This window comes from Schistocerca nitens, chromosome 1 (genome assembly GCF_023898315.1).
Source record: "Schistocerca nitens isolate TAMUIC-IGC-003100 chromosome 1, iqSchNite1.1, whole genome shotgun sequence".
Taxonomy (NCBI): domain Eukaryota; kingdom Metazoa; phylum Arthropoda; class Insecta; order Orthoptera; family Acrididae; genus Schistocerca; species Schistocerca nitens.
The window spans coordinates 864106532-864118174 of record NC_064614.1 but is presented as its reverse complement, the minus strand read 5'-3'; the positions used below and the strand labels follow the sequence as shown (position 1 = coordinate 864118174).

General features: G+C 44.3%; 1 non-coding gene across 1 annotated transcript; it reads left to right on the top strand.

Moving 5' to 3' along the window:
* Positions 1-1630: 1630 nt before the first annotated feature.
* On the top strand, positions 1631-1703 carry Trnaa-cgc (transfer RNA alanine (anticodon CGC)). Its single transcript has one exon. It is a non-coding gene; the product is annotated as a tRNA-Ala (tRNA).
* Positions 1704-11643: the final 9940 nt, after the last annotated feature.

The window sequence follows — 11643 nt, the reverse complement described above, 5'->3', positions numbered from 1 at the left end:
CGGGAACTGTACCGAACGCCTTCCGGAAGCCAAGGAAAACAACTACAAGGTCGCCGCAGCTATCCACTGGTTGCTGTACGTCCTGAACGAGCAGCGTCAGCTGGGATTCAAGGGATCATTGTTTGATAATTACGTTTTGATTCCTACAGGGGAGATTTTCGGTCGCCACGCAGGTCATACTACGTGTAGTCGCAGATTTAAATGCAAACGCGTCCTATAAAGCACTCCTTCATTTTAAAATGAAATATTTTGAAAACAAAGTACGATAGGGGAATGTAACAAACTGTAGCGCCCTGTAAGAGTGGAGGCGGGGCGGGTGGAGGACGTTATGGTAGATGGTAGAGGTCAGCTAAAAATCAGAGGTCGATGGCTACACACACAAGAGACGCGGGAGCACCCGAAAGTCTTTTAAGCCATTTTTACAGTATTAAATATTTGATGATGATGATGATGATGAAGTCCCATACTCTGTGACGGAGCGTAGGGGAACGATGCGGGAGACCCGCACCGCCGTACTAGGCAAGGTCCTAGTGGAGGTGGTTTGCCATTGCCTTCCTCCGACCGTAATGGGGATGAATGATGAATTAAATATTTATTATCCACAAAATACAGTAGTTGATGTGTCGACATTCCGCCAGCCAGAGATGAAGGAAGTGTAATCTATAAGCATCCATCCGGAATATGCTGATCAGGCTGCAGCCTTTAGCCACAGTGGCGGCGGCTGATTCGATAGCGTTAGCACCAGTGCCATCACAGGGCCGTTGCCCAGCGGGGTTAGCATACGTCGCCAGCATACGTCGCCAGCAGCTTTTTGGAAAAGATGGCCGCCGTCCGCGGTGGTCTCGCGGTTCTAGGCGCTCAGTCCGGAGCCGCGCGACCGCTACGGTCGCAGGTTAGAATCCTGCCTCGGGCATGGATGTGTGTGATGTCCTTAGGTTAGTTAGGTTTAAGTAGTTCTAAGTTCTAGGGGACTGATGACCAAAGATGTTAAGTCCCATAGTGCTCAGAGCCATTGGAACCATTTGAAAAGATGGGCATGATGCTGTCGCAGACTGCACACAGAGAAAGCATCTACCAGCTCTACTTGGAGCACTTGAAGCCATACAGAGGAATGCTGTGGCCCTTGTCGAGAGAGGGCCAGACGGCACCGTCAAAGTCTGCCACAGGAACAGAGGCGAGTGGAGTCAGTGACACATCCACACGCCACACGACGAGAGATGACGATGTGTCCAAGGTATTGCTAGCCAGGCGTAGCACTTGACGTTGCAGCTCACGGTGACCAAGTCCTTCTAGACAGGTCGGGCTGCTTTGTGAAAAATCTGAGGCGACTATATGAGCAGAGTGTCCACAGACAAAGGCCTCCTCTGTCGATAGGATGGCCGCAAACTGAAAAAAAAAACAATGTTCAAATGTGTGTGAATTTATAAGGGACCAAACTGCTGAGGTCATCGGTCCCTAAACTTACACACTACTTCCACTTATGCTAAAAACAACACACACACACACACACTTGCCCGAGGGAGGACTCGAACCTCCGGCGGGAGAGGCCGCGTAATCCGTGACATGACCACTCTAACCGCGCGGCCACTCCGCGCGGCGCCGCAAACAACAGAACTCCACCAGAAGACCGAGCGAGGTGGCGCAGTGGTTAGCACACTGGACTCGCATTCCGGAGGACGACGGTTCAATCCCGTCTCCGGCCATCCTGATTTAGGTTTTCCGTGATTTTACTAAATCGTTTCAGGCAAATACCGGGATGGTTCCTTTGAAAGGGCACGGCCGATTTCCTTCCCCATCCTTCCCTAACCCCGAGCTTGCGCTCCGTCTCTAATGACCTCGTTGTCGACGGGACGTTAAACACCACTAACCTAACCTCAACCAGAACAGAAACATTGCTTCTGCAGTACAGGCTGTGCTACAGTGAGGCAGCAATGTCATCTTCCGCCATGTTTTTCTCGTTTGATAAGGTCTCTTGGTCGCTTCTGAATTTCTCAGTTTCTCCTTTCAGATGCTCTTTCTGCTTTGTCGGTATCCTGAATAGTTCCTCTAACATCCGACTTAAGCTTTCTGCCAACGCTTTGTGCTCCCACCATTATGATGATGTACATCTGTCGTCATGATGTCATTCTGCTACGCTGATGGCTCATGCACTCAGGCCATTCAGGTTGTCGCAATAGCTTCCATGTTCGGCGTTGCAGGAACTCCAACAGAGGTTGGTTTGAGACACTGCAGTATGCATGGGATGCTGAGAAAGAGTCTACACGTATTTCCACTCAAAATCCAATCTCAATAGTATAATATGATCTGTTCGCAGCTTTCGTAACTACTGTTTCGTCAATTGTCTGTAAATTCTTCTATTAGTCTTTGTTTTCATGTTACTTAAGTTTGAAGTCACCGAGTCCTTTGTTGGACGTCCTGTGTCTTATAGGACTAAAACTTAGAAGTTGGTGGTTACAGTGCTACCCTGATATTTCAGTTTGCTATTTTTCACATTTTAACTAGTCATTTACTGCATGCATGCTATTCTGTACCTAGTATCGACTACGAACAGCTTCTTTATCTGTGGGATAGTATGTAAGGCTTAGAGGAAGTATGCTTTGGGCTCCTGACTGAAAGAACTAATCAGATCGCTACTCGGTGCGATACGGGCGCTGGGCTTGAGTTATGAATAAACGGAATAAACGACTTTTGTGTTGCGCTGGATAGAGAAAGGTCGTGTTTGGAGTCGAATGTTGGATGCCTGTCGATGAGTGATGATTCTTTGCTAGACTGCAAAATGGTTCAAATGGCTCTGAGCACTATGGCACTTAACTGCTGAGGTCATCAGTCCCCTAGAACTTAGAACTACTTAAACCCAACCAGCCTAAGGACATCACACACATCCATGCCCGAGGCAGGATTCGAACCTGCGACCGTAGCGGTCGCGCAGTTCCAGACTGTAGCGCCTAGAACCGCTCGGCCACCCCGGCCAGCCAGAAAATGTACGCTTGCTATATGATCTTTAATTATTCACACTTAACTATTTTCTTGATTGGCCTCACGAAGCTACTTAACCCTCTGCCTACAAGGCCAGATGGAAAACCACCCGCCCGTCCTATCTGCTTTAGTGCGCATGTGTGATGTAACTCAGGTCTTATTCCCAGCTAGTGTATCCTTCTAACCCATTACGCTCAGAGTGGTACGTATTACCCGTGTAGGACTCCACCCGATCTGGTCCCAATCCACCTTTTGGTCAGAGGGTAACTTTCACACCTTGGATGTGGGTCTAGCGTGTCGATATCAGTTCTTTCTGTCTTGATGAGGTGAGTTTATTTCGATTCTTCGTACAGTGTCTGCTTATCATTATGCAGTAGAGTCAATTTGCTCGCTCTCTGTACTAATGAACTTTCATAAATACTTTTCGATCTATATTGGATCATACTCTGTTCAATTCTCTTACACTATGGATATTTGTGTGTCACTGGTTTTCTAGGCACAAGCAATACCTGTATCGTTGTGACTTATTCACTTTATTGGGATCAGTTATATGAACTTACACTTAAACAATCCTTCTAGTAATTCTCTCTGTCATGCATTTTCCCATTTAGACGAACTAGCTCGATTTGTATTCAGCAGCTCGTACACTATTACATCATCTGATAACGTGTTGCTTAGCTACCTCCAGTGGCAGATCTAGATGACTTTCTCATCGCTATTTAAGTCAACAACAGTAGTAATCTTTATGAACATTATTTCTTACATTTCTATGCATGCCTTTCAGCTAACTAGATAAGTTCTAAAGCTGATGCAGGAAGCGGAGACAGTGTGGTTGTACTACAGAAAATAGTCTCATGTTCTTTATGCCCATCATTTTTTGTCTCATTTAATTATAATAACACCTCTCCTTTTTAACGATATCTTGGTGCCTAATTAGTAACATTTATCTACCGGTAGATAAAGTTCAAGAAGTATAACAGACCTAGATGTAACTACTGACTTATGAATGCCTTTGTAGACGACATTCACGAAATGGGAATAATGAAATCAAGCCGCTAAACTGTAATAGCACCTCGCGTTCTGAAATGATTCATTCTGGGACGGCATTCCCTACACTCATGCTAGCGTTAAACATTATTCGTCTACGCGGTCGAATATATGTTGCGGTATCTTTAACTTAACCACTGGCTGATAGTGTACGACAGACAATCACAACTGCTACTCTGCTCGCCCAAAACGCGCAGCGTGGTGTGGGTGACCAGAGAGGTTCAGCCACATGTTGCCACAGCTTACAGATGCTATATTTGTTCCCCTAATGAAAGAGGTGCGGCAGTGGTAACGTCACAACTACAAATGGCTATAAGCCATCTTGGTTAAACTCTTTTATGCTTGCGAGATATTTGATATGACAACTCATGCTTTCTTGAATACAGTTTTCCTTTGCTATCTGTAAACCCCCAATTCTTTGAAGAATAGAACCACCACTAGAAAACTGCTTCAAACGTCTGATTACCTTACAATAAATGTGTTAAATATTTGACGTTAAGGACGTAAGCGACAAAAAGTTTAGAAAAGGTTTGAAGCGTCCTTTAAATTTGTTGGAATTCGCTAAGTGCTCTCATTATGAAAAACAGGATGAGTACAGTCTGAGTGATTTTCACTTGAGTAAAAAACAAAAAGTTTTTCATGCGTCTCAATGTTTATGACGTCATATCTCTTCAAATATGTGTTGTGCGGTGTCATTATTTTGCAGGCACATTCAGTGTTATGGTGGCCTATTTAAACGTTTTAGTGCAAATATCTCTGGACCAAAAACAGATGCTGGAAAACGACTTTCACTGGTCTGAATGTAAAAGAGGGGCTCATGAAAATAATCATTATGAGACATTCTAAAACGTTAGAAAACATTAGTTTCAACAGAAAAATATGTTTTTTTAATGGACACCCCTTAGTATTTCTCGCACAATCAATAATACGAAAAATCACAAAAGCGACGCGAAGTTAACGCTTGAAATAAACGAAACGCGTAGCTATTTCACATCTCGAGATGCAAGCGCGAACCCCACGTTGTTCGCAATCGCGATATGATTACTTTCACTGTTGTCACGGGGGTTGAAAGTAATAATAGGATTTCCTTCCACAAACACAGATAAGTGTGCATAACGCTTGCATCTCGGGATGAGCGATAGCGGCGCGTTTCGTTTATTTTAAGCTTCAACGTCGCTTTGCAATTTCTCCGGTTAGAACTGACGTATCAGAATGCACCCAACGCCATTCCTTCTGTGATTTTTCAAGTTATTGATTATGTAAGAAATAATACGGGGAGTCCATTTAAAGAACGTAAGTTTGTGCTGAAACTTATTTTTGCTTAAGTTTTAGAATGTCTCATAGTGTTTACTTTTATGTGACCCTGCCTTGCAATCGTACCCGTGAAAGTCTTCCGTTGTTGCGGAGATATTTGCGCTGAAACGTTTAAGCAGACCACCCTGTATGTAGAAACTGCCTGCAGTGTGTGATGCGAATTGCGAATAGAGTTATTAGTAAATAAGCGGTAAATTAGAACTTCATTACAAATGCTGAAGTTTTGCTATGCGCCATTTTAAAGAGAAACTACACTCCTGGAAATGGAAAAAAGAACACATTGACACCGGTGTGTCAGACCCACCATACTTGCTCCGGACACTGCGAGAGGGCTGTACAAGCAATGATCACACGCACGGCACAGCGGACACACCAGGAACCGCGGTGTTGGCCGTCGAATGGCGCTAGCTGCGCAGCATTTGTGCACCACCGCCGTCAGTGTCAGCCAGTTTGCCGTGGCATACGGAGCTCCATCGCAGTCTTTAACACTGGTAGCATGCCGCGACAGCGTGGACGTGAACCGTATGTGCAGTTGACGGACTTTGAGCGAGGGCGTATAGTGGGCATGCGGGAGGCCGGGTGGACGTACCGCCGAATTGCTCAACACGTGGGGCTTGAGGTCTCCACAGTACATCGATGTTGTCGCCAGTGGTCGGCGGAAGGTGCACGTGCCCGTCGACCTGGGACCGGACCGCAGCGACGCACGGATGCACGCCAAGACCGTAGGATCCTACGCAGTGCCGTAGGGGACCGCACCGCCACTTCCCAGCATATTAGGGACACTGTTGCTCCTGGGGTGTCGGCGAGGACCATTCGCAACCGTCTCCATGAAGCTGGGCTACGGTCCCGCACACCGTTAGGCCGTCTTCCGCTCACGCCCCAACATCGTGCAGCCCGCCTCCAGTGGTGTCGCGACAGGCGTGAATGGAGGGACGAATGGAGACGTGTCGTCTTCAGCGATGAGAGTCGCTTCTGCCTTGGTGCCAATGATGGTCGTATGCGTGTTTGGTGCCGTGCAGGTGAGCGCCACAATCAGGACTGCATACGACCGAGGCACACAGGGCCAACACCCGGCATCATGGTGTGGGGAGCGATCTCCTACACTGGCCGCACACCACTGGTGATCGTCGAGGGGACACTGAATAGTGCACGGTACATCCAAACCGTCATCGCACCCATCGTTCTACCATTCCTAGACCGGCAAGGGAACTTGCTGTTCCAACAGGACAATGCATGTCCGCATGTATCCCGTGCCACCCAACGTGCTCTAGAAGGTGTAAGTCAACTACCCTGGCCAGCAAGATCTCCGGATCTGTCCCCCATTGAGCATGTTTGGGACTGGATGAAGCGTCGTTTCACGCGGTCTGCACGTCCAGCACGAACGCTGGTCCAACTGAGGCGCCAGGTGGAAATGGCATGGCAAGCCGTTCCACAGGAGTACATCCAGCATCTCTACGATCGTCTCCATGGGAGAATAGCAGCCTGCATTGCTGCGAAAGGTGGATATACACTGTACTAGTGCCGACATTGTGCATGCTCTGTTGCCTGTGTCTATGTGCCTGTGGTTCTTTCAGTGTGATCATGTGATGTATCTGACCCCAGGAATGTGTCAATAAAGTTTCCCCTTCCTGGGACAATGAATTCACGGTGTTCTTATTTCAATTTCCAGGAGTGTAGTTTCCACGTATGTAAATATCTGAAACATGTGAGGTACTACGATATAATTTTACAAGTACATTCAGTGGTATACGTGGATACTGTCAGGAAGCTGAGTTGCGAATAGAGTAGTTGGTAATGAAATAGCCAATGAAGCTGATGTCTTACAGCCTGAACAGTAAAAGTGTAGTAAGCGATAGATTTTTTCCTCTCATCTTTTTATGCGGAGTGTCAGCGAGAAAATCGTTAAGGTTTGAAATTATGTGTAAAGCTTGTTAGAAGTCATCAGTCTCAAATACTGAATGAATAAATTCCGGGCATTTGCGTGCCATCAGTAACGCTGCCTCAAGCTTCTAACACACACAGTTTCTAACTGTATTACTTGTCTTATTGTGTTAAACTTATGAGACTACACCTCTTACAGAGTAGATTATGACAGCATTTTAAATGTTTAAATTAAGTCAATAATAATGAGAAATACGGGAAGTCAAACATCTATGGCTATTAGAAGCCATTAGATCGGAAACTTGCGACTGCGACTGGGTTCCGGCATAGTCGTTTAGTAATAAAAGTGTTCATTACGCAAGCTGTATCAGAATTACACCAACAAACTATGAGGGGATATAGAAAGTGCCTTGAGGAACGAAATGAGGATAGGAGCCAGTGTCCGGAAACATCATCCAACGACGCTACAGGACGGCAGGGTGATTCCGTGACGAAGTTACAGAGTTTCAGGGTTGACGAAGAAGGATAAATGTATCAATTTGAAGTAAGGGACCCTAGTCCGGAAACGAGCAAGTCGAAAGATGTAAGCACAATCGTTCTGATACCTCTTACGGTGGAATACATGTACTGGTAGTATGGACCAAGACAAGAAGAAACTGTGTACTAAACATGGGCTCTAAGTATGTACCTGAGGAGCTATGAGAGTTTGTTCATCTTTGATAATTTGAACGAGTGCTCATAGCACGTAAGGCATGCATTTAGAGTTCATGTTTATTGGTCATTTTTTGCTTGTTTTGATCCATACTAGCACCTAGAAATGCGGCATTACTATCTTAGCAACAACTGTACCGGTACATGTATTCACCAACTGAGGAATCAGAACGATTTGAGCGTATAACTTTTGACTTGCTCGGTTCCGGACTAGGGTCCCTTACTTCAGATTGATACATTTATCCTTCTCCATCATCAATGAAAGCTTATCAGAATAAAAGTTGGGTAAATTAGAATGTTAGTGGTGTTTTTTGCAGGATTCTAGTGCGAGTCGTTTACGAGATATCGTATTTTGAAAAGTTTCCTCAACCGCCACTTGCACAATACCTGTGGTAACACACAATAAAGTACAACACAAGTGCATACACTAATTATGTGCATTTTGGACTGTAACGAGACAACTGGCCACCACAGATTGTGTGCGCTATGGACTGGACAACCATCATGTTTGTACCACAAGTTCCTTCTAGTTTACCTAGGAACGTCTTGTAATAGACGTGGAAGAGGGTCTGTTAGGAGGACGCGACACTTGTGTGTTCCGTCAATGAAAAGCGGGCCTACGAGTTGATAGTTCACCATCCCACAATATGCTTAAAACTCCATGTAAGCTGACGTTCCACCTGACGAATCCAATAGGGATTGTCAATAGACCAATAACGCTTGTCTCTCGAACGAAGGTCTCCTGTCTGACCTCACACCAATGTCTGATTAAAATTACTTGATGGCTGACACTTCTTCCGTTGGAGCTGCCTTCCTCCAATCAGAACGCTCATCGTCACGTCCGAGCTGTTCGCCATTGCCAAACTGCTCCAACAGGTTCTTAGTGCCGTATATAAAAGGCCAGAGCGCAAACACATCAGAAAAGAAAGCTGGTCAAGGAAATGCCTTTAAAGGACAATCGCGACAGCCTGTGTGCAATGTGCGGAAATGCTATGAAAGAGACGTGGAAAATGGAGGATCTCTCTTACCGGTTTCCAAGGTGGTTGCTCGAACCGCAGCCGCGGTTGTGGTTAGTGAATTGACCATACTTCGCCTTAGTAAAGAGATATACAACAAGGAAAGAACTGAAGCTGGACCCCCTTGTATTCATACGCCGAGCAAGAAGAGCAGTATGCAGAAACGGCAACAAATCTGGATGCTGTCGTACAAGATGCGATTCGGCGTGACATATACAATTATTGTCTCAAAAGAGATTGGCCTACATTAGATGAGCTTCATACAGTCTGAAGGCAGCAGACTGGTTCTGCAGAGTCTCGGCTTTAAATACAAAAATATTTCAGGCCGTAAAATGTTCGTAGAACGAGAACACATAGTAGCATGGGGATGCAGATTTTTGTGTGAAATAAAGGACTTTCATTTCTACGCCATTTGCCCTCCTTGAGCAAAACAAAATTTCTTATTTTTCTTTTTATTTCCCAGACATCTCTCTCTGAATTACAGTATCATCAGTGGGTTTTATGTTATCAAATATAAAATATAAAAAATGCTTTTCATTACCAGTACACATTTAATTTGAGATTATGAAGTCAGTATTTACACATTTGAAAAACGGACAAAATTTTGTATATATACCTTGTTACCATATGCTATGCATTTCCTAGACTTCATATAATTCAGTATAGTAGTTTTGCTTCTCCGTTTGTCATATGCAGCCGTATAGAACCTAACGTAGAACAGTTATTTAATTCGAAAATTTACAGGTCGTCTCGTTAAGGTGTCGCCAACCACTCTCCAATACTATGTGGAATATTGTGTGTATGTGTGTGTGTGTATTTATGTATTTGCATTATGTTTTTATTTATTTATTTCAACTGTGTGTGTGTCCTCGGAAGGGGGTTTGGGGTGTTTGTGTGCTGGAGTTGTCTAATATTTCTCTGAGGGCAGAGAATAGAGTTTCATTGCAGAAAATTATGTATTCATTTACTACTTGGTTTCTTTCAATTATGGCTTTCTGTATTTGACAGTTTTCTTCAGTTGCCAGTTTTTCTGAGAGTCTGTTGTTGCATTTAAGCATTTGCAGACCTATGTTGAACTTTTCTGGGCTCTGTTTCACGTCCATGAGATGTTTAGCAAATGTAGGATGACAGCTATTACTTTTTAATGATGTTCTATGTTCTGTGTATCTGGTATTAAAGTTTATGCTTGTCTGCCCTGTATAGACTGATTTGCAGTCTTGGCATGTCATTTGGTAATTACCAGATGGGTAGCGTTTGTCTATGCTTGTGTCGGTTGCTCTTAGTTTTCTCTGTATCGATTTGTTTGTCCTGAAGGCTACTTTTAGTTCTGATTTTTTTAATATGTTGAATGTTCTATACATTGTTTTCTTTTTGTAAATGAGAGTGTACTGTTTGCTTGTGAAGAGTGTTTCTTGCCCACGTGTGCTTGCGTGTTGTGTGTGTTTATGTTGTGTGTGTTGTAACAACATGCAAATGATACACTCTCACTTACAACAACAAAACAGCCCATAGAACAGGCAACATATTCAAAAAACAAGGACTAAAAAAACACAACACATCTGTGTTTACTAACATACATGCCAAGACTGCAAATCAGTCCATATATAGCACACAAGCAGAAACGTTAGTGAAACTTCCTGGCGGACTGAAACTGTGTGCGTACCGAGACTCGAACTCGGGACTTTTGCCTTTTGCTGGCAAGTACCTTACCATCTGAGCTACCCAAGCACGACTCACGACCCGTCCTCACAGCTTTCCTTCCGCCAGTAACTCGTCTCCTACCTTCCAAATTTCACAGAAGCTCTCCTGCAAAGGTAGGAGACGAGGTACTGGCGGAGGTACAGCTGTGCGGACGGATATGAGTCGTTCTTGGGTAGATCAGATGGTAGAGCACTTGCCCGCGAAAGACAAAGGTCCTGAGTTCGAGTCTCGGTCCAGCACACAGTTATAATCTACCTTAAGTTTGATATCAGTGCACACTCCGCTGTAGTGTGAAAATCTCATTCTAGAAACGTTAATACCAGATACACAGAACACAGAAATGCATTAAAAAGTCACAGCAGTCGTTTCACATTTGTTGAACACTTTATTGACATGAAACACAGCCCAACAAACATCAACACTGACCTAAAATTGACATATGTAGCAACAGCCGTCCAGGAAAATAAGTAAAAAATGAAATCACAGTTCTCCGCAATAGAACTCTATGTCCGCCCTCAAAGGACTATTAGACAACACCAACCCATAAACGCCCTAAACCCTCTTCCAAACACACACACACACAGAAACGCGCTCACGCACACGCACACACAGTGACACACAAACATACATACACGCGCACAAACACAATTAAAGGAAATAAACAAAATTAATATAAAAGTAATAATTAAATAAATAACACTGAATGACAGACACACTTCCCGAAGACTCGAAACTTCCGCCCAGAAAGCGCTCTTCTGTTCATCTGTCCGCCATCTTGTTCCTGATGTTTGTGAACAGTGACAAGAAAAGTTACTTAGTGCAGCCCTTGCAGTGAAGATAATGGGGAAACAGGCAAAAACAAGTCAAACATAATGCAAACACACAAATACACACTCACAGTATTCCACATAGTATTATTTAATGGTAGGCATAACCTTAACAAGCCCAAACGTAAATTTTCGAATTAAATAACAGTTCTTTATTAAGCTCTATATGG